The sequence below is a fragment of the Martes martes genome, assembly GCF_963455335.1.
Source record: "Martes martes genome assembly, chromosome: 9".
NCBI lineage: Eukaryota > Metazoa > Chordata > Mammalia > Carnivora > Mustelidae > Martes > Martes martes.
In genome coordinates this window covers 124175802-124202971 of record NC_137896.1, presented here as the reverse complement: position 1 = coordinate 124202971, position 27170 = coordinate 124175802, and the positions used below count along the sequence as shown (strand labels likewise).

General features: G+C 41.4%; 1 protein-coding gene across 4 annotated transcripts in view; it reads right to left on the bottom strand.

The window, feature by feature from the left end:
* The window catches only part of PUM2 (pumilio RNA binding family member 2), a 103197-nt gene extending 79272 nt beyond the window's left edge, over positions 1-23925 (bottom strand). For all 4 annotated transcript variants that reach the window (XM_080814598.1, XM_080814599.1, XM_080814602.1 and 1 more), the window contains exon 1: positions 23668-23925. The gene's annotated coding sequence lies outside the window, so the exon portion shown is untranslated. The remainder of the gene's footprint in view (positions 1-23667) is intronic.
* Between the last annotated feature and the right edge of the window lie 3245 nt (positions 23926-27170).

The following is a 27170-nucleotide window of genomic DNA, read 5'->3' as shown; positions in this document are numbered from 1 at the left end:
TTCTACTCACACCGCCCCCCCCCCACACACCAGCTGCTTTTTCTCAGGCTTCTTCCCAGACTTCCATTTGTCTCTTCAACTCATTTTAAATGTTAGTGTTTCCTAGTACTCTATCCATAGTAGTCTCCTCTCTACCCTTTATCCCGTGCAATCTAATCCACTCTCATTGTTATATACATGCTTAGAACCCTGGCTCTAACATTTCTATTTATGAACCAAAATCTCTCTCCTCATAAAAATTTCCAACTATCTCCTTCCTCCCATTCCCTGGGCAAAATTTCAACTTTACTCTTCTTTCTTCCCCACTTATAACTTAATTCTTTCCTTTCTTACACCAATATCCAGTCACTAATGTCAACCTCACTTATATCTAACCATTTTCCATCTGTCTGGTTATTGTTGTGTGATTTTTTTAAAGTTTTTTTTTGGGGGGGCGGGGGGGCAAAGGGAAAGGCAGAGAGAGAATCTGAAGCAGGTTCCCTGCCCCGGGCTTAGCTCCAACACAAGGCTTGATCTCACCACCCTGAGATCATGACCTGAGTCAAAATCAAGAGTTGGACGCTTAACCAAGTGTGCCATCCAGGTGCCCCACCAGCTGTCTGATTGTTTAGACTACCACCATCTCTTAGCTAAAATATTGTGATCTCTTACCTAAAATATTATGATCCTCTCCCATCTCCCCATCATATAATCTAATCTCCAAAGTGTAATCAGTTATATTTCTGAATTATACTTTGTTCATATAACTCCCGTATTTTAATCCTTGACTTATAGATAAAGGTCAAACTCCTAAGCTTACAAGGGGACAGAACCGGATTCAAATTATAGTTCTCACAGCTTACTAGCTCTAGAACTCTGGACAAGTAACCTAAACTTTTTTCTCAATTTCTTCATGGGAGGGTAACAGCAGCAGCTGCCACATGGCTTATTGTAAAAGCTGAAAAAGGTAACAAAGAACACTTAAATTGGTGCTGGGTACATAAGCATTCATAACTGAGCTATTAAAGTGGTGCCTGACCGGCTCAGTCCATAGAACATGCAACTCTTGATCTTAGGGTTGTAAGTTCAAGTTCCACATTAGGTGTAGACCTTACTTAAAAATAAAAACTTTTTAAAAAAGTTAGCTATTGGGGCGCCGGGGTGGCTCAGTGGGTTAAGCCTCTGCCTTCGGCTCAGGTCATGATTTCAGGGTCCTGGGATCGAGCCTCGCATCGGGGTCTCTGCTCAGCGGGGAGCCTGCTTCCCCCCCCCCTGCCTACTTGTGATCTCTGCCTGTGAAATAAATAAATAAATATAAAAATCTTTTTAAAAAGTTAGCTATTAAAAAAGCTCTTCATGGGGCGCCTGGGTGGCTCAGTGGGTTAAAGCCTCTGCCTTAGGCTCAGGTCGTGATCCCAGGGTTCTGGGATCGAGCCCCGCATCGGGCTCTCTGCTCCACAGGGAGCCTGCTTCCTCCTCTCTCTCTGCCTGCTTCTCTGCCTACTTGTGATCTCTGTCAAATAAATAAATAAAATCTTAAAAAAAAAAAAAAAGCTCTTCAATCTTTTCATCAAATGATACTTGAACAATGATATATCCATATGCAAAAAATGAAGCTCAACACATACCTTACATCTTTTTTTTTAATTTTTTTTTCATACCTTACATCTTTATGTAAAGATTAAGTAATGTATCATACAACTAAATGTAACACTTAATATTATAAGATTTCTCAAAAAAACAGAAAAGCTGTGTGACCTAGCATCTAGTAATGATTTTTAACATCAAAACCAGAGTCAATAAAAGAAAAACCGATGTCTAAAAAATTTAACTTCATCAATAAAAACACACTATACGAAAGCCACTGATAATAACGAAAAGACCACAGACCAGGAGAAAAGTATTTGGAAATCACATATCCCAAAACAGGACTTGTATCAAGAATGTATTAAAAACTCTTGGGAAGCCTGGGTAACTACTAAGTTGTTAAGTGACTGCCTTTAGCCCTGGGATCAAGCCACATACCAGGCTCCCTGCTCAGTGGGGAGCCTGCTTCTCCCTCTCCCATTCCCCATGCTTGTGTTCCTGAACTAACTCTCTCTCCATCAAATAAATAAAATCTTAAAAAAATAAAAAAAACTCTCAAAAAATAATAACCTGGGGCGCCTGGGTGGCTCAGTGGGTTAAGCCTCCACCTTCAGCTCAGGTCATGATCTCAGGGTCCTGTAATGGAGCCCCACAACGGGCTCTCTGCTCAGCGGGGAGCCTGCTTCCCCCTGCAACTGCCTCCCTCTCTGCCTACTTGTGATCTGCCAAATAAATAAGTAAAATCTTTAAAAATAATAACCCAATTTAAAAAATGGGCAAAAGATCTAACAGATACTACATCAAAAAAGATATATGGATGGCATATAAGCTATTCTCTTGTTAGAAAAGCTGGATTCATTAATGGTTTTCACAAAGTGAGTATTTTATTCACCCTTTCATTTACTCAGTAAGCTTTTATTGGACATCTTCAATGTGTCAGATTTTGTAGAGAAAAAAGCAAGTTAAAATATGGTCACTGCTGGGGTGCCTGGGTGGCTCAGTGGGTTGAAGCCTCTGCCTTTGGCTCAGGTCATGATCCTGAAGTCCTGAGATCGAGCCCCGCAATAGGCACTCTGCTCGGCGGGGAGCCTGCTTCCTCCTCTCTCTTTCTGCCTGCCTCTCTGCCTACTTGTGATCTCGGTCAGTCAAATAAATAAATAAAACCTTTAAAAAAAAATATGGTCACTGTTCTTAAAAGAGTTAAAATGAATCGCACAGGTTTCCTGGTAATTGGAGGTATAGCTCCTTTAACCTAAATCCTCTACAGATACCTATATACTCTGGACAAACAGAAACCTGAAGGTAATAGAAAACAACAAAAAACAAACTGGAAGAGAGTCTACACTTAAAAGAAAGGACTGGCATAGAGTGAGTTTTTTAATGGCTTTCTTTGCCTGAGGACAGGCCTGGGTTTGGAGGTAGGGTGCCGAAATTCCTATAAAGAATCCAATCTTAAAAGGCTTGAAGAACCAAAGGACAGACTTTGGGGCAACCAGAGATGCTGGAAACTGAGAAGTCTCCGAAAGGAAACAACCTGTAAAGACAAATATATAAATATATATAAAGCTTTATTACAAGCATGCTTGCAGTAGTGTTACTTGCAGATTACAGAAATTCTGAAATTATAAACCACATAACTGCCACACAACACATTCATAAAATGGAGTATCATGTAACTACTAAAAATATTTGAATTTGAAATTAAGAAAATGCTTAGATAGTTGTTAAGAAAGACTGAAAGGAGAGGAGGCTGGGTTGCTCAGTTGGTGAAGCATCTGACTTTTTGGCTCTGGTCATGATCTGGGGGTCCTGGGATGGAGTCCTGCGAGCCTTGCGCTGGGCGCTGGGGATCTGAGCTCAGAGGGGAGTCTGCTTCTCTCTCTCCCTCCGCACTTCCCCCCACTCACACTCACTAGTGTGCTCTTTCAAGTAAGTATTTGAAAACACAAAAAAAGACTTTGGGTAAATAACCCAAAATTCATACAGTCCTTAAGTGACCAGAGTACACCATTTTTTTCATCTATTTATCTGTATTTTATTACCTTTCTACAGGTCCATGAGAGAAAGAAGAAGAATCTTTTTTTAAGATTTTATTTATTTATTAAAGAGAAAGAGAAAGAAAACACTGCCAGGGAGAATGGCAGGCAGAGGGAGAAGCAAGGTCCCTGATGAGCAAGGAGCCCAATGCAGGACCTGATCCCAGGTCTCTGGGATCATGACCAGAGTCAAAGGCACACAGACGCTCAACTGACTGGGTGGCTCAGCACCCAGGGGTCCCAGGAGGGAGATTTTTTTTTTTTAAGAAAAATGAAAACACCAAAGTAGAAGACAAGAAATTTTCTCAAGAGTAAAGAAGGACCAGAGCTTTACTGAAGCCTTTCTTTGGTTACTTCCAGGTTTTCATCTGTGGTCCAAATAAATGAGGTTTTAAGTTAAAGAACCATCAATAAACATGGGAAGTCTCAAGGATCCATACTTTCTTTTGTGGTGAATCAGGCCCCAGGGCAGGGGTCAACAAACTTTCAGTGAAGAGCCAGATGGTAAACATTTTAGCTTTGGCAGGTCATATGATCTCTGTTCTCAACAACACCTCTGTAGCACAAAAGCTGCCACAGGTATCAAAATAAATGAGCATGAATGTGTCCCAATAAAAGTCTACTTCTGAATAGTGAAATCTGGATTTCATGTATTTTTTATGTGTAACAAAATGTTATTCTTTTTCCACCCAACTACTTAAAAAAATCTAAAAACCAACTCTAGAAAGTGAGCCAAAAAACACAGGTTGTGGGCCGGATCTGGACTATAGTTTGCTGATCTTTGCTCTAGTGGATTCGGTTTGACTGCTTCACACACAAAAAAATCAAAGGGAGATAATCCACTTTCAAATATGAGCAAGCCAAAAGTTAAACATTAGGGCTTTGCTTCCAGCTTTTCATTTATACTATCCCCAGGAATATTTTCTTCTTCTAATGAATGGTATTATAGGTCACATTTAAATGGAGGTGACTCAGTAGGTCATGAGGAAAAGACTTTAAAATACAAAAGAAAACAATATCTGTAGAACAGTCGAACTCAGCTTTGCAGGTTACGGTGCTACCATTTTTTTCACTCATGAAAACACTGGAGGAGAAAGTGGGCAAAACAACAGGATAGAAAGTAAACACAAACTCTCAGGCCAATAATCTCCGTATTAGTAACAGAATAAAGTTGAGGCGGTGGGGGGGTCACACATATACCATCAAGTGGGACTCTCAAAATTCCTGGAAAATGCCAATCTTCTATGTCCTATGCAGTTACAAATCTTGGTATCATTTGGTGGTAAGAGAAAAAAAATTTGGACATGAATTTAACAACTTCATCCGGAATGGTTAGATCTTAGGAAGAAAGAGCACTTTTTTCTTCTAACAAGCAAGGAGAGTATCTAGCATCCAGGTACGCATATTGAACTATGTTAATCTGAAGAAAATGTATCCAAGAGTTATGGTACACAGTACTGCCTGGGGTGTAAAGTCTGTCTTCATTTTTTTTGTTTGTTTGTGACATTAAGCCATGGAACTCCCCCAATATTATTTCTTTAACAAACAACTGGATCTGGTTCCTATAGAAGATACGTAACAGAAACTTTTCTATGGCCAAGACACTCTGTAATCCTACGTAAATCTGAATTAAAAAGTTAAGTTTTGAGGTTGATTCTTTGTTTCCTTAAAATAACAACAGTGTCCCATGAAATTCCAAAATTTAACAAAAATGCCAACTTTTTGTAGGCAGCATCATTGCTAATCACATGAAAAAAACAGATAAAGCACCTCAAACAACAATTTAGTTAAGCTCTAAGTTTTCATATTTACTAACACATAATTCAAAAGGTTTTCAAGTAAGTTTGTGTAAAAAAAACAAGAATATGCTTTAGTAATAAGTACATTTATACGATTAAGAGTACTAATTTTTCTCAGACAACATCTGATCCAATTCCTTACCACATGCCTACTATAAAAAATAAGTTGGGGGAAAACCACTCAGAGCTACAATAAATGATATTAAAGCACTTTCTACTACCACAGGACACTAATCACATTTTCATAGTATTATAATTAGTTCTACTTTAAGGCAATAGTAGAAATTAAGCTCTGGGGTCAAGGCAGCTAGGAACTGTGTCTTAGCTATCTATAAATGCTCAATATATCTTGAATAAAAAGAATTATTTTTTATGGTATGAAATGCAAATTCAGATCACAAAACCAAGTATCTGGATAGTAACTGCTTATAAATCCTTCATATATATTAATACACAATGCTCATTCTAATGGGATAGTGAACAAGGCTCTTCTTCAGACTTTCTGCAACAAGGAAGACATTTATCAACATAAAATGTCTGATAACTTCCCACTGGCACTACTTTTCCATATTAGTCCTGTAACACCTGAAGGCTACTTGTGCATCGATTACAAAAAACACAAAATTACATGAAAACTTAATTAACTATAAGCCAATGTGAAGAGTTACTTAAGAGGCTTATGAAATATTCTTAGTAATCATCCTTCCTGGATAGTTTTTAATAAACATAATCATTGAGCTGTAATGGTATCTACTGCAAACAAACAGGAGCTAAAGTGCTTAAGAGTATCTTCATTTCTTCAGCATATTAAATCACTTTGGCAAATTTACCAACAAATTTATTTAGTAACCTTTTCTTATCCACGAGAAACGTAAACCTATCCAGGCTTAAGTATCTGTAGTAGACCATTAACATTCAAAAGATTTTACATTGCAAGTTTCTTTCCTTTTTTTTTTTTTTTTTAAGATTTTATTTATTTATTTAACAGAGAGATACACAGCTAGAGAAATAACACAAGCAGAGGGAGTGGGAGAGGGAGAAGCAGGCTTCCCGCTGAGCAGGGAGCCCGATGCGGGGGCTTGATTTCAGGACCCTGGGATCATGACCTGAGCCGAAGGCAGGTGCTTAACTACGGAGCCACCCAGGTGCCCCAACACTGCAAGTTTCTGCTAATCACCATCAACACCTAGTAACTTACTTTTTCTCGAGGTATGAACTGAATCATACACTTTTCTTTTGTGTGTGTGTGTATACGTTTTATTAAGTGTAACTTTAAATACTGAGGCTTTAAAAATTTTTTATTTAAATTCTAGCTAACATACAGTGCAATACTGGTTGCAAGGAATAGAATTCAGTGATTCATCACTTACATACAACAACCAGTGCTGCTTGTAACAAGTAGCCCCCCTTAACAGCTATCACCCATCTAGCCCATTCCCCACCCACCTCCCTCCATCAACCTGTAAGTTTGTTCTCTGTAATTAAGAGTCTCTTAGGGTTTGTTTCCCTCTCTTTTTTACCCCTCCCATATGCTCATCTATTTCCTTTCTTAACTCCACATGAGTGAAATCATATGGTATTTGTCTTTCTTTGGCTGACTTATTCTGCTTAGTATTAATATACTCTAGCTCCATCCATGTTGTTGCAAATGGCAAGATTTTATTCTTTCTGATGGCTGAGTAATATTCCACTGCATATATATACCTCTTCTTTATCCATTAATCAGTTGATGGACATTTGGGCTCTTTTCATAGTGTGGCTATTGTTGATAATGTTGCTATGAAGACTGGGGTGCACATACCCTTCAAATCAGTATTTTTGTATCCTTTGGGTAAATACCTAGTGGTACAATTGCTGGATCACAGGGTAGTTCTTTTTTTTAACTTTCTGAGGAACCTCCATACTGTTTTCCACAGTGGCTGCACAGGTTTGCATTCCCACCAACAGTGCAAGAGGGTTCCCCTTTCTCTGCATCCTGGCCAGTATCTCTTGTTTCTTATGTTGTTAAATGCAGCCATTTTGACAGGTGTGAGGTAACATCTCATCTTGGTTTTGATTTGTGTTTTCCTGATGATGAGTGATGTTGAGCACTGTTTCATGCGGCTGTTAGTCATCTGGAAGCCTTTGGAAAACTGTCTATTCATGTCTTCTGCCCATTTCTTAACTGCATTAATTGTTTTTTGGGTGTGAGTTTTATAAGTTCTTTATAGACTGTGGATACTAACCTTTCGTTCGCAAATATCTTCTCCCATTCTCAAGGGTCCCTTTTAGTTTTGTTGACTGTTTCCTTTCTGTGAGTAAGGTTTTTTTATCTTGAAGTCTCAGTAAGTTCATTTTTGCTTTTGTTTCCCTTGAATCATACACTTTTCTAATGGTGTTGAACAAGTCACTTAGCTAGTCTAGTAGTTGAGCCAAGAACCACACTAACATTTTTTAATTTGCTACTTGTTTGTCCACATACTTCATAGGGTAATTATATATGCTTGTTTTCCCAGTCAGTATTACTGACTCAACTATACCAAGGAAAAGTCAAGTTTTACATTTTGAATGAAATTTGGCATGCATGTGCACGCACACACACACTCGAGTATTAATATAGATTCCAGAAACCAGAATTCTTCAAAGACCCTACCTCCTTAGAGAAGATCTCCAAACTAAATCGACCTCAATCAATCCTGGTTTTTGACACTTTTAGGTAACAGCTGAGAGAAGCAGGTCAAATTAACATGGAAGTAAAGATGGTATGCTAGAAAAAACTGTTAGATAACACAAAGTGATCCTAATGAGTCAAAGATACAAGTGAAATATCAAAGATATATTATGAAATGAGCTCCCCCAATGGGAATATTTCTAAATTAACATTTTATGTGATTTAATATGCTATCATCTTAAAAGTAAAATAAACAAATAAATGCCCCATGATAAAATATGAAACAGCATCACCACCTACGAAAAATTGTCTCAAAAAAGTAACCCACTAAACCTTAATCTAATAAAGTCACCAGATCTAAATACTGTTTATCAGAAACATGAGCAATATAAAAGCACAAAGTCAACAGGTAACACAAGAAGTAATCACCTCATCCAGAATATGGAAAGGGAGAGGACAGAAAAGAGTATTATTCAGATTAAGAGGTTCAAAGGCAAATATATTATGGAAACCTTGTCTGAATCATGATTTTAATAAATCAACTATAAAAAAAAACTTTTGAGAAAATCAGGGAAATATAAATATATAAACACAGAATGAGTATATACGATATTCATGAATTTTGTTAGTGGTAATAATCGCAAGAGAATTACTTTTTTTTTTTTAAGATTTTATTTATGGGGCGCCTGGGTGGCTCAGTGGGTTAAGTCTCTGCCTTCAGCTCAGGTCATAATCTCAGGGTCCTGGGATCAAGCCCCACATTGGGCCCTCTGCTAGGTGTGGAGCCTGCTTCCCCCTCCCTCTCTGCTTGCCTCTCTGCCTACTTGGGATCTCTCTCTCAGTCAAATCAATAAATAAAACCTTTAAGGAAAAAAAAGATTTTATTTATTTAAGAGAGAGCATGAGACAGGAGTAAGGGACAGAGGGAGAAGCAGACTCCCCACTGAGCAGAGTGGGCGATGTGGGACTCAACCCCAGGACTCCAGGATCAGGACCTGAGCAGAAGGCAGCCGCTCAACAGACTAAGCCACCCAGCCCCCAAGAATTGTATATTTTAGTAAGTCCTCATTAGTAAGAGAATTTATGCAAATATATATATATATATATAAAAAATATATAATATTTTTTCTCCATACCCACTGTGGAGCCCAATGAGGGGCTTGAACTCACAACCCTGAGATCAAGACCTGAGTTGACTGAGAGCAAGAGTCGAACGTTTAACTGACTGAGCCACTCAGCGCCCCGGAGAATTTAAGGTTAAACTGGCCTGGTGTCTGGGAGTTGCTTTGAAATACTCTTCTATAAAAAGTAAAACATTAGATTTCACATAAAGTTGAATATCAGTGATAGATACCTGAAGATGCAAGGCACTATTCTTCTTCTGTGTTTAACAGTCCATAATAAAGCTTAATAAAATTTATATATAACAATAACGACAGAAGGCCATATGAAGCAGGTGGTATTCAAGCTGGGCCCTGAGGGTTAAGTACAATCTGAAACCTGTCCTCCTATTTTGAACAAAGTATTTATAAACTGCAGCTTACAAAGGTAGTTACTCTCCACAAGGTTTACTGACTTAGGGTCTAAGTTATTGTATAAACTGAGTATCACTGATTACTTTTCTCAACCATATTTTTGACAAGTGGCAAATGAAATCCCCCCCCCAAATTGATTTCCAAATGAACACAAACAGCTTTGGACTAATTTTTAGCAAATACCATCCCCCAAAAAGAATATATTTTTTAAAATATTTATTTAAAAATCTTGAGTGAGCATGCACATGTGGGGAGAGGGAGAGAATCTCAAGCAAACTCCCTGTTGAGTGTGGAACCCAACATGGGGCTTGACCTCACAACCCCTAATATCATGACATGAGTCAAAATCAAGAGTCAGAAGCTCAACCAAGCCACCCAGGTGCCCCCAGGGAACAAAATTTATTTAACACTCGATGTCATGCCAGAGATTGTACTAGGCACATTATATCTGATTCTTACCACTATCCAGCAAAGTAGATACTGAATTCTTACTTTGCAAGTAAGGTAACTGTGGCCAATTTCCATATCCTAATAGACAAAACTACTAAAATGGCAGATTTTACACTGTCAAGACTCCAAGGGCTCCACGTTCTTTCCCTATCAACCAAGCATAAACTCTAAGTCAGCTTATATGTTAATTATACAACTCTCTTAAAGCCGCCCCCCCCCACCCCGCAAGTCTCCTTTTGCTTACTATTCAAGTCCCCTGGACAGGTCTTTACCATTTATCTGTTCATATGCAAATACTACAAACTCAAAGTTTGGCTCAAATGCCACTTTCTCCATCAAAACCTACTCCCAAACAATCTTTTTCTTAACTCCCATGGCATGTAATTTGTATTTTCAATATACTAATAACATCATATTACCTGTTAGGACTCTTTTTTTTAAATTTTATTTATCTATTTGACAGAGAGAGCGAGCGAGCGAGTGCACAAACAGGGGAAGCAGCAGGGTGAGGGAGAAGCAGGATCCCCACATGAGCAGAGATCTGGATGCAGGACTCAATACCAAAGACCCTGGGATCATGACCTGAGCCACAGGCACACGCTCAACTGAGTCACCCAGGCACCCACCTGTTAGGACTTTAAAACTTCTCTATTATCAGAATTAATATAGAAAAAACATGTAACACAATTATGCAAACTATTCTGGTCACGCCAGTGTTCCATGAAATGAGAGAGGGGACCAAAGGAAGAATACTAAGGATAGTGTTTAACAAGGAGGGAAACTGATAACATTATCAACTATGAGTCCATTTAAAAACACGAGATAAATTTAGGCATATATGGAAAAAAAAATCCAGGACATAAGTGAAAAGACAAGGTGAAAAGCAGTCTACCATTCAACTTTTGTAAAAACAGGGTAAAAACATACATATGTATATGTACACAGGAAACAATCAGAAACTGTGACACAACTGTTATTAGTAACACATCTGGGAAAAAGGAATGCATAATTTTTATTGTACATTTAGGAGTTACTTATTCCTTCAATACGTCCCACTCACTACTTATCTCTTTGAAGATATTTAAATACATACATGCTGGAAATCACTAAACACATTAGTTCTTATTGTCAAGTTAGCTTGGAAATCAATGCCTTATACATGGTAGAACTCAATCAAGTTTGTTTTTTTTTTTTTTAAAGATTTCATTCATTTATTTGACAGAGATCACAAGTAGGCAGAGAGGCAGGCAGAGAGAGAGAGGAGGAACCAGGCTCCCTGCTGAGCAGAGAGCCTGATATGGGGCTTGATCCCAGGACACCGTGATCATGACCTGAGCCAAAGGCAGAGGCTTTAACCCACTAAGCCACCCAGGTGCCCCTCAATCAAGTATTTTTTAAGTACACCTATACAGGGACGCCTGGGTGGCTCAGTTGGTTAAACAGCTGCCTTCGGCTCAGGTCATGATCCCAGCGTCCAGGGATCGAGTCCCACATCGGGCTCCTTGCTCAGCGGGGAGCCTGCTTCTCCCTCAGCCTCTGCCTGCCACTCCGTCTGCCTGTGATCCGCGCTCTCTCTCTCTCTCTCTCTGACAAATAAATAAAATCTTAAAAAAAAAAAAAAACAAAAAAAAAACATTTAAGTACACCTATACATGGGGCACCTGAGTGGCTCAGCTGGTGAAGTGACTGTCCTGGGCTTGGATCCTGATCCCGGGGTCCTGGGATTGAGCCCCACATCGGGGGGGTCCTTGCTCAGCGGGGAGCCTGCTTCTCTTCCTGCTTGTATTGCCCCCTTCGCTGTGCAAATAAATACACATAAGCTATATATGACTTACAAAGAAACATACCAGAAAAACATCTTTCCCATAAACTAGGCCATCACTTAAAAGAAAAATATTCTGGGGGGGAAAAAAAAAAAAAGAAAAGAAAAGAAAAATATTCTGGTCTTATATGTAAACTTGTTAGGGTTTTTAAGGAAGTATAGAGGACTTTACATGCATACCCAATACCTACTATAGTTAATATCTCTAGCCACACCTTCCTGACACTTTGGGTTTTAAAAAAGCAGAAATCTAGGGATCCCTGGGTGGCTCAGTTTGTTAAGTTGGCTGCCTTCAGCTCAGCTCAGGTCCTAGATCCTAGGATGAAGTCCTGCATGGGAGCCTGCTTCCCCCCCACCCCCCCGCCACCCCTGCCCCACTCTCTGCCTGCTGCTCCCTCTGCTTGTACACCCCCCCTACCCTCCACACCCCCCACCCCTGGCTTGGTGAAATGAATAAACAAAATCTTTTAAAAAAGCAGAATATTTGTAGATCTAAATATTGTCTCATCACCTGATTTAAAGGCACTGCACTTATGTAGCTAGTACTTAGTTTTCTAACCACTTCATCTCAGTTAGTTCTGCCCTACACTTTGATATATTTCTCAAAGTGTTAAAAAAAAAAAAAAGGAACCAACCAAATTGTACCTTTTAAACCCCTCAATGTATCTGACTTTCATACTTCTAGCTTTTTTTTTTTTTAAAGATTATTTATTTGAGAGAGTGAAAGTGAGAGAGATCACAGAGGGAGAGGCAGAAGCAGACTCGCGCTGAGCAGAGAGCCCAATGTAGGGCTCTGTTCCAGGACCCTGAGATCACTGACCTGAGCAGAAGGCAGATGCCTAACCAACTGAGCCACCCAGACACCCCCATATTTTTTGCTTTCAAAGTAAATCTCATAGTATTATTTCTGCTTAGTAAGCGCTGGCAAGGTTTAGAAAAAACATGAAGTGTTTTTTAGGTTTTTATTTTGTTTTTCAAAGATTTATTTGGGGACGCCTGAACGCCTCAGTTGGTTAAGCACCTGACTTGATTTTGGCTCAGGTTATGACCTCAGAGCCTTGGGACTGAGTCCCATGTTTAGCTCCATGCTCAGTGCAGAGGCTACTTGAAATTCCCTCTCCCTCTACCCCTCCCTCCACTTGCCCTCACTCTGCCTCAAATAAATCTTAAAAATAAAAAAGATTTTTGAGAAAGTACATGTGTGAGCAGGGCAGGAGGAGAGGAGCTTAAGCAGACTTCCTGCTGAGCATGGAGGCTCTGTTCCATCATGACCCTAAGATCATAACCTGAGCTGAAACCAAGAGCTGGACACTCAACCAACTGAGCCACCCAGACACCCCACAGTGACCTGTTTTGTTTTTAATTTTCCATTACTCCTACTGCCCAAGACTATCACTGATCTCAATTCCCAAAAGAAGCCAAAATACTCCATCCAGTTCTATGTTTTCATTCCTAACAGCAATGTGAACGAATTATGACTAAATGAGACTAACCACTAAAAGAAGCTAACTTTTTAAGTTTTGTGCCCTAAAGGCTTAACCATCAGTAAAACATAACACATTAAGATTTGGCATGGAGCACCCCAATTTTAAGGCCAATGGCTCTCAAACCCTCAGTGCATCAGAACCTAGGCAAAAGATTTAAAACTGCACACTCAGTTCCCACTTACATAAAACTTATTTGAGTTAGTCTGGGCAGGGAAACAGGTGCAGATTTTTACTGTTGTTTTGTTTTGTTTTGTTTTAAGTTCTCCAGATGATGCTTCCCTGTACAGACAGGACTGAGACCCTTACACATTACAGAGCTAAGGAATATATCCACAAACACCCTATTGCTTTTCCAAATAAAAAGTTCTGAATCATTCATCATGGTGTAACAGAAGAATCTCAATCAAAAGATCAGAATAAAGTTCCTTGTTTGTCCTAAACTAGGTGAATGAACTCAGAACACTTGAACACTGGTCCTGTTTCCCCACTTGCAAATGAGTATATGCCTACCTCACAGGATTACCGTGAAAAATAAATGAAATAATATATGAAATTAAAATATAAGTGCTTTCTAGAGTATTAATGATCTACCATAATGAATGACTATTTTCTTGTTTAAAAAATCAACATAAAATCTTCTAACTCAGGAATTTACATAAACACCACCAACATGAAAAGAATGAACTACAGAACATTTACTGCAGCACTGCTTGCAGGGGTTAGAAAATAAGAAATGAACAAGATACCTCTGAAACTAGTAATACACTGTATGTTGATCAGGTGAATTTAAATGAAAAATAAAAATAAAAAATAAAAACATAAACTCAACAGAAAAATGGCTTAGCAAAATAAAAATCTACGTACTGAATGCTTTAAGTTACAGGTACAAATAGAGTAAAATGTCTATGATAGTAAATAAAAATACCTAGTCACCTAAGTTGTAGCATACCAACCCATTTTTGTTTAAAAGAAAGGAGTAATACAATTATGTATCTGTGTGGACTATGACAAAATTAGCACTGAACTGAACTCTGATAGGAGAGGAGGTACTACTGGCTTTATCTTTACATTTTTTTCTGTGTTGTAATGCTCACTAAAGTTAGCAAAACCAAGTTTTTTTTTTTAAAGGTCCTGTATTAATACTATTTAAATGCACTACAGTTCAGAGGCTTTATCACAGAATAAAGTACAAGTGAGTGATCCTGTGTTATTTTCAATTCACTTTAGTACTAGGTTGAATGCTCAACAAGTGAAGACTTGTCTCAAATGCTCAAATGGTTATCTAGTAATTTTCAATTGTTACACATAATCAATCAGAACCAATATAGCACCAAGGAGAAATATCCTAAAGAAAAGGTTGTAACAGAACTAAAGGGAGTCATTTCAGTGCATGGTCTGAGACAACTGAGAAAAAATAAAACCCATTCTAAGCAGCAGACTTGAATGCAGTTTTAAGATTTTTTTTTCTAAATGTTTTTATTTTTCTTATAGTTTTACTTATTAGAGAGAGAGAGAGCGCACAAAAGCAGTGGGAACAGCAGGCTCCCCACTGATCAGAGAGCCTGATAAGGGACTCAGTCCCAGGACTTCAAGACCTGAGCTTAAGTACACTTAGTAGAGGGACGCCTGGGTGGCTTGGTTGGTCAAGCCGCTGCCTTCAGCTCGGGTCATGATCCCAGCGTCCTGGGATCGAGTCCCACATCGGGCTCCTTACTCCGCAGGGAGTCTGCTTCTCCCTCTGTCTGCCTGTGCGCGCGCACTTGCTCTCGCTCTCTCTCTCTCTCTGACAAATAAATAAGATCTTTAAAAAAAAAAAAAAAGAATACACTTAGTAGATAGACTCAGTCACCCTGGAGTCCGGTATTTTTTTTCTTTAGACCACAATTTTCCGAACTGTTTTCCCTAATCACCAATTCACAATGTTCTTTAAAATAAGGTTCCCTGTCCAATATACTGAAGATATGCTGCTCCCTGGTACCCATTTGTTCTTTTGCAAACTGAGCACATGGTCATTCCAGAATTCATTCTCACACAGTAAGTCCCACAGTTAAAACTGCTTAACTTTAATCCAGTATTATCATAACTTTCTTCTGTAAATATGTTAATGCAAAAGAAGTTATTTTGAGCAGTATTTCTAGTCATTTCTAAGAAAAAGAAAAAAAAATTATGTAACATTTCAACTCCCTTAACTTTTGTCTAGGAAAAGCCACAACTTACAACAGCTAAGTTTTAGAATATGTTCAGTCTGTGATGACTACTGCAGATAGTCTATGAAAAAAATATATGAGCTGTACAAACTTTTCAATTACATAAGAGTAATCTTTTAGGTCATAAGTATGAGTTGTGACTTTTAAAATCCCTCAAATTTTCATGAACAAGCCTTGAATTGGTGATTACTTTTTTCCCAATAACTTGAAGCGAGATGACCTAACCAGTTTCTTTCTTTCTTTCTTTAACCTAATCAGTTTCTTAAAGATGTTGGAAGTCTAAAAAACTTTTCTGAGTGCCTGTGTGGCTCAGTTGGTTAAGCGTCTGCCTTCAGTTCAGGTCCTGATCTTAGGGTCCTGGGACTGAGTCCTGCATCAAGCTCCCTGTTCAGCCGGGAGTCTGTTTCTCCCTCTGCCTGGTTTCCCCTGCTTGTGCACTCTCTATCTCTGACAAATAAATAAATAAGCCTTAACAATAAATAAATAACTTAAAAAAACAAATGCCTAGAAATTCAGATATTTCAAACAAAGGTCTGAAAAGAGAAACCAAATCTGTTAAGTTTCAAGGACTACCTAAATCATATACCAAAAAAGGGCCTCTGAAGAAATATTCCTAAGCAGAATTTAAATGAAACTTACATGCATTTAAGTCTAAAAAATTTTTTTTGAAGTAGGCTCCAAGCTCAGTATGGAGCCCAACTCAGGGCTTGAACTCACAACAACCCTGAGATCAAGACCTGAACTAAGATCAAGACTCGATGCTTAACCTACTGAGCCACTCAGGCACCCCTTAAATAAAAATCTTTTTAAAGATTTTATTTATCTGAGACAGAGAGAGAGAGAGAGCACAAGGGGTGGGGAGGCGAAGAGGGAGAGGGAGAAGCCGACTCCCCCACTGAGCATGGAGCCCAACATGGGGCTGATCCCACACCCCTGAGATCATGACCTGAGCCTGAGGCAGATGCTTAACCAAAGGAGCCACCCAGGCGCCCCTAAATAGAGATTTTTGAGGGAGGGGAGAATGCGTGCATGCACACAAGCAGGGGGGAGCGCACAAGCAGAGGGAGAAGCAGGCTCCCACTGAGCAGGGTACCCTACATGGGGCTTAATCCCAGGGTCCCAGGATCACGACCTGAGCAGAAGGCAGATGCCTAACCTACCAAGCCACAGAGGTGCCCTGTCCAGTCATATCTTCTCAATTTTCCCTACTTCCACGTCAAGTTCTGCCATTCTCCCCTATCAGGGTCTCTACCCACACTAATCCCTCTCGATGAGGCCATTTCACCTACCCCTTGACTAAGTTCATTTCTCCAATCTTTTTTTTTTTTTTTAAATTTTACACTCAATAACAAGGACCTGGTACCACCAATATCTAAACAAAGTCTGGGGGCGCCTGGGTGGCTCCGTGGGTTAATCCTCTGCCTTTGGCTCAGGTCATGATCTCAGGGTCCTGGGATCAATTGAGCTCGGCATCAGGCGCTCTGCTCAGCAGGGAGCCTGCTTACTCCTCTCCCTCTGCCTGCCTCTCTGCCTACTTGTGGTGTCTCTCTCTCTCTCTCTCTCAAATAAATCTTTTAAAAAATAATAAAGAAAAAAATAAAGAAAGTCTGGTACATCAAAGGCCTACAAATCTCAAAAATATCGTGCAAGTTTCTGGTAGCCTACCTTAATGAGAAAATAAAACTTAGAACATCCAGAGTAACAAATGGGACTGAATATTCCTCAAATAATAATCCATGACTATCTTCTCAACCAGACTTACAATAAAAACTAGCAAACAATTTATCTTTGACAAGTTCCTAGACAGAGTACTCCCCTTTGTACTAGTGTAGGAGTGAACAAAGGGACGTTAAGACTTTCACTTGGGGGGCGCCTGGGTGGCTCAGTGGGTTAAAGCCTCTGCCTTCGGCTCAGGTCATGATCCCGGAGTCCTGGCATCGAGCCCTGCATCGGGCTCTCTGCTCAGCAGGGAGCCTGCTTCCTCCTCTATCTCTGCCTGCCTCTCTGCCTACTTGTGATCTGTCAAATAAATAAATTAAAAAAAAAAACAAAAAACTTTCCCTTGGATCCCTTTTCAGCAATCTATTACACTTCAACTGCACGGTGGTCCAAGAAAACATCTCCAGGGAAAACTTCAGCTATCATCTTCTCAAAATTTCAAGTCTTATTTATATCAGATTGTAAAGATTCAGACTGTACTACAGAAAATTTAATATTTTACATTTACTCACACTTAAAAGTGCTGACAGAATACTAAACAGATGGTAATAAATGACCTGGTCACCAAAATGGAAAACACAAGTGGCTCCTATCTGTATATAATTTTTAGTATTTAACAAAATCAGACAAAACCATCCATATTTTTCTCTACCTACAATTTGCCTTATCTGACTGCCTAGCAAAGACCTATACTTAAGGAAGCTTATTTCTACTACTTATTCACCTTTTTTAATGTCTGAATGAATAAAACCAGTTGCATTTTACACAGTTGAGACAATATTCCACTGATCCCTAAGTAAGTCTTTCAAAACCAGTGCCTAAAATCACAAGATCACCACCTTGAGATCTAGAACTCTTTATATGAGATGTTCACTACAGTAGAAATCACAAACATCTGGGGTGCCTGAGTGGCTCAGCTGATGAAGCACCGACTCTTGATTTGGGCTCAGGTCATGATCTCAGGGTCCTGGGATGGAGCAGTGCCCTGGGCTCCATGTTCAGCAGGGAGTCCACTTGAGGATTCTCTCTGCCCGCCCCCCACCTTGTGTGCTCTCACTCTCTCAAATAATGTATGTTTAAAAAAAAAATCACAAAAATCTATCTTCAAGGTTGGTTTTGTAATGTCATTTTATAGTCAATTTCACCAAATCCCTTCCTGGAATGCAAGTTTTGTGGTTCAAATGTTACCTTTCACCTTAGGTAGGCAATAATGACTGCCTTTTTTCTTTCCCTATCCCATTTTCAGTCCAAAGTATTCTGGCATGCCAAGTACTACCTACCCCTTTTCCCTTCACACTTCTTTCCCTTTTTTGTGCTTGGCAGTTATAGTGAAATCCCGGGATATGAACATAAGGTGTACCCATTTGTATGTTTTTCTAGTACTCCATTTTTCTAGTACTCTACTCCAACATCTTTTATCTCCCTAAAAGAAAATAGTAAGTGAATAAGAAGTAAAAATCTATAATATGTAAACTAAAAATGGATGGGATTACAGCAGCTAAATTCACAGAGGTGAAATATACTAAAGAACCTATGACTTTACCAATGTGCTTGAATAGCCCATACTTTTTTAATTCTTTAAAGCACTTTAGAAAAATACAGAAAGGAGCCAGGAAATGGTCAAGTAAAACTTCATTTAAGAAAAAGGTCGGGGCGCCTGGGTGGCTCAGTGGGTTAAAGCCTCTGCCTTCGGCTCAGGTCATGGTCCCGGGGTCCTGGGATCGAGCCCCGCATCGGGCTCTCTGCTCGGCGGGAGGCCTGCTTCCTCCTCTCTCTGTCTGCCTCTCTGCCTACTTGTGATCTCTGTCAAATAAATAAATGGAATCTTTAAAAAAAAAAAAAAAAAAAAAAGGTCAACAGGGGCGCCTGGGTGGCTCATCGGGTTAAAGCCTCTGCCTTCGGCTCAGGTCATGATCCCAGGGTCCTGGGATTGAGCCCTGCATCGGGATCTCTGCTCAGCAGGGAGCCTGCTTCCTCCTCTCTCTCTCTGCCTGCCTCTGCCTACTTGTGATCTCTGTCAAATAAATAAATAAAATCTTTAAAAAAAAAAAAAAAAAAGAAAGAAAGAAAGAAAAAGGTCAACATTGGGGTGCCTGGGTGGCTCAGTGGGTTAAGGCCTCTGCCTTCGGGTTGGGTCGTGATCCCAGGGTCCTGGGATGGAGCCTGCATCGGGAATCTCTGCTCAGCGGGGAGCCTGCTTCCTGCCTGCCTGTGATCTCTGTCAAATAAATAAATAAAATCTTAAAAACAAAAAGAAAAGAAAAAAAGAAAAAGGTCAACATGAGCCTGGGTGGCTCAGTGGGTTGAAGCCTCTGCCTTCAGCTTGGGCCATGGTCTCAGGGTCCTGGGATCAGGCCCCGAGTTGGCTCTCTGCTCAGCGGGGAGCCTGCTTCCCCTTCTCTCTCTGCCTGCCTCTCTGCCTACTGGTGATCTCTGTCTGTCAAAATAAATAAATGAAATTAAAAAAAAAAAAAAAAAAAGGTCAACAAGGGCGCCTGGGTGGCTCAGTCAGTTAAGCGTCTGCCTTTGCTGCCTTTGGCTGGAATCCAGTCCCGCACTGGGCTCCCTGCTCGTCGGGGAGCCTGCATCTCCCTCTCCCTCTGCCTATTTGTGCTCTCTCTCTCTATCCCTGTCAAATCAATCAATAAATAAAATCTGCCCCCCCCCAAAGTCAAGGGAAGACAAAAATGTCCACAATTTCATTAAGAATTAACTGATTTGGGGGGCGCCTGGGTGGCTCAGTGGGTTAAAGCCTCTGCCTTCAGCTCAGGTCATGATCCCAGGGTCCTGGGATCGAGCCCCGCATCGGGCTCTCTACTCGGCGGGGAGCCTGCTTCCCTTCCTCTCTCTCTGCCTGCCTCTCTGCCTACTTGTGCTCTCTGTCTGTCAAGTAAATAAATATAAAATCTTTAAAAAAAAAAAAAAAAAAAAAAAGAATTAACTGATTTGGGACACATGGGTGGCTCAGTCAGTTAAGCATCTGCCTTCAGCTCAGGTCGTAATCCCAAAGTCCTGAGACTGAGTCCAGCATCAGGCTCCTTTCTCAACAGGGAGCCTGCTGCTCCTCTGTCTGCCACTTCCCCTGCTTGTGCTTGCTCGCTCTCTCTGACAAATAAATAAAATGACTCTCTAGAAGGTGACACTGTTTAATTAGAAGTGTTTTAGCTTTTCATTTATAAAGAAGCTGGATCTTTTGAGTTGGACAAAAAAGTCACTAAGAAAAAAATACACTAACCTTTTGTCTGGTAACATACCGCTACCTGAAACTGAGAAGAAAAAAGCATCTGCCATGAACCTATGTACTACTTCTATACTGTTTCATTGGAAAAGCTTCAAAAGCAATCTGTAAAAATTCACTTTCCCACTACAGAAACAATACATTTTAAGTGAAAAAGGTCCATCTATATTCCTAAATATAAATATCATTATTAAAATATTAGCTTCTAGGGCACCTGGATGGCTCAGTGGGTTGGGCTTAAGCGTCTGCCTTAGGCTCAGGTCATGATCTTAGGGTCCTAGGATCGGCATCCAGCTCCCTGCTCAGTGTGGAGTCTGCTTCTCCCTCTGTCTTCTTCCCTCTGCTCATGTTCTGTCTCCCTCTCAAATAAATAAATAAAATCTTAAAAAAATATTAGCTCCTAAATAATGAGGTTTGAAGGGAAACTTTTTCCACCACATCAGAATTCAGAAGTGAGAGACACAGAACTAGACTGATAGCAATTCAAGTTTCTCCTTTTACTGACCAAGCTACAATCGAATGACTAATTTAGAGCTAGGCCAGAGGGGTTCCTACCACCACGCCCCTTCATTATCCTAAACTGGTCACAGATAGCACTGGACAACTGATGGTCCTCCAAAAAGGGGCAGTCTATCATGGTGGCCTCAAGAAGCAGAACAAAGTGCTTTCTGCAGGGGGCAGACTTCCAAAGAGAAAGAGAGGAAAGAGGCTAAGCCATACTCTTACCAGTTCCTTCTTACAAATTCCTCAGGCTAGAGTGAAAAAGCGGGACAAGAGGTGCCAAGCCAGACTATTTTTAATACCTTCTCAAAAACAGCAAGAAATCTACCTAATACATCACAAACCAATTTATTAGTTATTAGTACAATTTTTTTATTAATTACACACCTATCAGTAAAACAGCCACAAACTATGAATTCAAGCCACGTATTTAAATTCAGGTATTTAAAATAATCCTAAATCTTAAGAACATGAAAAAAAAATACAGAATATTTTGCTCTGTTAGCAATCCAACAAATTTAAAGAACCTGAGTCCAGGAGACAGGAACCAACCTCCACTTGAAATTATGAAGATCTTATCAATATCCATAAAAAGCGGGGCACCTGGGTGGCTCAGTAGGTTAAAGCCCCTGCATTCAGCTCAGGTCATGATCTCAGGGTCCTGGGATCCCGCCCCGCATCAGGCTCTCTGCTCAGCAGGGAGACTGCTTCCTCCCTCTCTCTCTGCCTGCCTCTCTGCCTACTTGTGATCTCTGTCAAATAAATAAATAAAATCTTTAAAAAAAAAAAAAAATCCATAAAAAGCAAGACTATCTGGTCACTGACCAGATTGGCTTTGGATGTCACACCTGGCCCAAATCCCTGATCATAGTTACTTCTGCTAAGTACATACACAGGAAGACAAATTATTATTTCAACACCAGGAGGACTTATAAACAAGTATGGAAGGTTTAAGGGACACAAAATCCTAGTATTATCTTTGTTGAGACTGCACAGTTTGGCTTATATGCTTGTAATGCCAAAGAAAAGTTGGTCTATTACAGCGGACAACCTTGTAAGACCAATTTAAACATGGCAGTAATTTATACTTTTAAGCTGAAACCTTACTAAATATTAAAACGTCTAAGGGAACTTAACACTCAGATTAAGAAAACTACGTATAAAAATTGAACAGTTTAAATTTTCTTGAAGATGTTCAAGTTTGTTAATAGCAAATTTAACTTGAAGATTAATTGCCAGACTTGCACAAATAAGAAAAAAGAACTTAAAAAGCTTAAGAACCAGGATTCTGAAATATAACTAATTTTTTACATCAGTGTAAGCCTTTACTGGGTACAAAAACTGCCCTTCAGGACACCAAAAGACAATTCTAAATAATTAAAGTTCACCAAAAATTGAACTTTAAAAGACATTCATGCGAAGGGAAATATTAACAACTATTCACTATGCCTGTGCAGATGAAGCAAATCCTCTATTAAAAAAAGTATTAAAAGAGTAAGAACAGAAACTTAAGCCCATTAAAAATATTTGTCATTGTATTCTAAATAGGATTTCTAGCCAGAATTCCTTAAATTGTCCTCGATACTCCAGGTCACACGGTGAGTCACCTATTAAACACGAAATCTAAGCAGTAAACAAGCTTTTAAAATCCTTAGGTAACTCCCTTTATTAAAATTGTTTTCTTGATATACCTTTACAAATATTACAGTTCTCTTAAGCGTTTAAAAGCATTTGTCTAATAAAGCTTTCTCTAAAAACCTTTACCGGAAAAAACCCATCACCACTTTTCTTAAGATCTCACAATACCCGAAATCCTGATTTTAACTGACATTACTGTCTTATTACACCTAATATGTTCGTAATATTAACCCTCATGATGTTTAAATATGTGTTAGAATGAAAAATTAAGTTAAGAAATATGGGTTTTCCCTAGCTGAGTTCTCAGAAAGCAGCCTAACTTTTACAAGCGTTTGGGATAAAACTTTGAACAATTATCCGCAAACGTGGCCCAAACTACTGCTAAAATGTCTGAAGCCTCTAATCTTTTCTTTCGTTTTAATTTATATATCTGAGTGTCAAAGCCTGTTCCAGTAACAAACATAACATTCCTTAATAATAGCACCTAACGAGTCTAACTAACCCAAGTCGCTGTTTCTTTCATATCCACACCTGTCTGCCGAAAGCTTTTCCTGGACACACTCGGGCCCCCAAGAATTCCCACATTTGTGTTCATACACCCACTCCCTCCTCTTCGCCCACTTCCAACTCGCACACTTCTCTGAATCTACCGGCCTCTCCCCTCTTAACGACCAGGGGCTGAAGGGACAGCTCGGTCCCTAACCCCAAGCGCCGAGAAACCCAGGACTAGTGGGGTGGGCCCCCCAGCGCCGCAAGGCAGTGGCGTGGGGGAGGAAAGGAAGCGGGAGAGCCGAGCATCCCCCCACCCGCGCCGGGCGCACACCCCCTTCCGGCACCCCTCCCCCCGCATTGTGCGAGCGGGCCCCGGGCCCCAGGCCGCAGCTGCCCTGGGTTCCCCGAGGCCCGTCCGCCCTCTCGCCCTGCGGGATGCTCCCGCCGAGACGGCCACACAAAGCCCGGGAAGCCAGCTTCTGTGGCGCCAGAGCACGGGGAGAGGGAGCAAACGCGGAATGACTTACGGGGCTGCTGCGGCCGCGCTGCCTCAGCCGGGGACACCGACCGTTGGGCACACGGCGGCGTCGCTCTTGGCCGTCCTTCCCTCCTCCGCCTTCGGTGGCGGCAATATCTTCTTTCTCCACCTACCTCCCTCCCCCCCACCCCACCTCCTCCTTCTCCTCCCCCTCCTCCTCCGAACCACCGAAGTACCGAGGGTGAGACACAGAGACTCACAACAACATGGCTGCCACCGCCGCCTCCCCTCCCCTCCCCCCCCGCCCACCGGCCGCGCGCAAGGCACTCCGGGAGAAAGGGGAGGGGGGAGCACTCACCGACGTGCGGCTCTTCTCAGTGGCTTCCGTCGCTTCTCCCGCGCTTCTGGCGCCGGCCGGCGGGAGCTCTGCGCGTGCGCACGCTTTGTGCGCTCGCGCGTTTCGGCCGTCCCTTGGGCGTGCGCTCCCCCGCCCTCACCTTGCGGGCTCGCAGCTGGTGCTAGGCTCGGGGCTGCGCCAGGCGGGGACGCGCGCGGGAGCTCGGCCGGCGCAGGCGTGGTGTCGCCGAGCGCCGCGTTCGCCCCTGTCTTCCCGCGTGCAGCCTCGACTTCCGAATTCGCTTACCCTCCGCTTCCTCCCTGGTAGCTCATTGTTCTCCGCCGCTGCCTGTGCGGATGTCAGTTGCCTGTGATCGCGCAGTACTCCTCGAACTTCGCTTCTGGGGTGCTGGCACCCACAGGAGCCGGAAAGTAGTCCAGGCCCTTAGGGGTTCATCCTCCCCCTCTCCCGCAACAAGACGATGGAGACGCATTTTGGGTGGAAAAGTGAACCCCTTAAAGTGGACTGTCATTCTAGTTGCCTCCTGGGCAAGTGGACCCAGCTCAGAACATTGCCGGCCCGCAGTGCTTGGCCAGGGTAAACACAAAGGAGACCCAGGTCGTTCTACTGGCCTAGTGATTCTCACTCGCCGCCCGATTTTTCATCACCCGAGCTCGCCAAGTGCACCGTCCGGTCCGCACCCCGATCCCCACCGCAGCAGTTGGAGACCGAACCCGCGCTGTCGTCCTATCCCCGTGGCTTTGGTAGTGATGACTCCAGGCTTGAGACCCAACCATAGTCTGTCCCTGTTACACAGCTGTCATGTGGTAGGGGCACTGGCACTGTTGTTCTCCATGGTTGGCACAACACTCTGGCATTCTGTACTTCTGAAAAGGAGTGCTTTGTAATTTATCTTCCTGGGCCACTGTAAGCTCCATGAGGGGCTGCAGGACCAAGAGTGTTTCATTCGCGCGCGCGCGTGTGTGTGTGTCCCCCCAGGGCCTGGGCCATAGTAGTGTTCAAAGATTATATGTTGAATGCCTGAACTTCTCGGTTTTTAATTATTACTGAAAGCATGTGACATCTGAATCTGCCTCAAGACTTTTACCTGTGGCCCTCATTTCAGGCTTCTAGATATTTCCAGCTGAATATTCTTCCTGGCACCAAACAAAAACAACTTAGACCCATCGCCCAATTCTTGTGTTAGCTCAACAGTTGGTATACCACAACCGATTGAGTACCCCAAGTTAGTCCTTTGAACCATCCTTGTCTGTTTCTCTTATACCTTTCTCCCCATATAGAATTTTCACTTCCCAAATATTTCTGGAGACGGTTTTTCCTCGTATATCCTCATTAATACTAGCCTTGCTTCCCAGGTCTGAATATCTAGAGCAAGCTCTTAATTTGCTTTCTTGTGTTCAGTCTTGTTCCCTCTAGTCCTGCTCCCTGCCATCTAAAATGAACATCTGATTCCTGGCTCTCTTGCCTCTCCTTTAGCCATTCCATTGCTTCCTATCACCCACGACAGCATTTCCCGAGTATGTTCTATTCAATACTAATAGATGTTCCTTCAAGAAATGTCTCATGATCAGGTAAGTATGGGAGACACTGAGATGCACATATGTTGCCTTCTTCTTCCCCTTCCACTGGTCTGATAATGGCTGAAGAGTCTTTATGTACAGTTGCCTAATCCAGGTGAAAATTGATGGAGCCATCAAAGCCCTCCCTCAGCATGTGGAATTAAGACTAAGAGACCCCAGTATCCCTCTGGGAAGTCTCTTGAACCTGGCACCTCTGGGCTGATTTGTGCCACAGTGTGGACAAGGAACCCATAAAGAAAACTGGAGTTGAGAGAGAAAAGGAGAGCCCTTTCTTCCTGTACCTTGCTAGCTGCTTCTACCCTTGGATTCTGAAACACATGCCTGGATCATTTAACAAATTCTGCTTTTTTTGCTTAAGCTAAATGAAGTCGGTTTCTATTACAACCTAGAGTCCTAACTAAAAGCTGTGAGAAAACCATCCAAACTATTTATTTAGTGCTTACAGGATGTAAGCTTTGGTAGCCTCTTTGGTAGTGGTGATTCCAGGCTTGACACCCAACTGTAGCTTTGGTAGTGGTGCTAACAGTAGGTGAGCACTAAAGCACTTCCCCCCACCAAGGTTTTATTTATTTATTTGAAACAGACAGAGATCACAAGTAGGCAGAGAGGCAGGCAAAGAGAGAGAGGGAGAAGCAGGCTACCTGCTGAGCAGGGAGCCTGATGCCATGTGGGGCTTGATCCCAGGACCCTGAGATCATGACCTGAGCTGAAGGCAGAGGCTTAACCCACTGAGCCACCCAGGCGCCCCTAAAGCACTTTTCATACATTGTTTCATTTAATGCTCTCAATATCCCCATGAACAGGGCAGCTTCATGGGCATGTGGCCTGTGCAGTTCTACAAGGCCTAAAGCTTTAGAAGCTTTAAAAGAGTTCCACAATTGGTTTAATGCTCTGTCATCGCCTTCCAGAAAGTCTTAATAGGAAAAGATAAATTATCATTTTGCACTGGGCTCCACAAATTATATAACCTGTACTGTTTATGAAGTATTATCTTCATTTGACAAAAGCCTTCTTAGTATCTTTAAAAACAAATTATGCTTTGTAAATATGCAAGTGAGGGACACAGTGTGTACAGCACTTCCCAAACAAATTTGACAATGGAAGACGTTTCTTCCTGGTAAATCTCTTTTCAAGGCTTTGTGCTCTGCAGAATTCGGATCAAAGTCCAACCCTTTAGCGACCTGACTCCGCCTACCTCCAGCTCCTGATTCACCGGGCACGTGAGCAGGTTCTTGCTTCCGTGCCTTCACACACGCTTTGCAATCTGGCTTTGCTCATTAGGCACCTTCTGATTATAATTGGCTTCTCTTGTATATTCACCTACAAGGAAAAAAAATGCATTCCTCAGCTACTGTAAATATCAGGTGTGCTTGATAGTTAAGGTGGACATTGTAATTGATGCCTGACAGCCATTCTAATCACCCGGGAAACTTGTTTGAAATGCAGAATCTTGGCCCCATTCCAGAACTACTGAATCAAATTCTGCATTTTAACAAGACTCCTGGGCAATTTCTCTACACAATAAAGTATAAGAAGCACTGGTAACCCAATCACAAAAATTCCCTCTCACTTGATAGGAACTGGTTCTGTAGTGGGTGTGTTTTTCATTTAGAG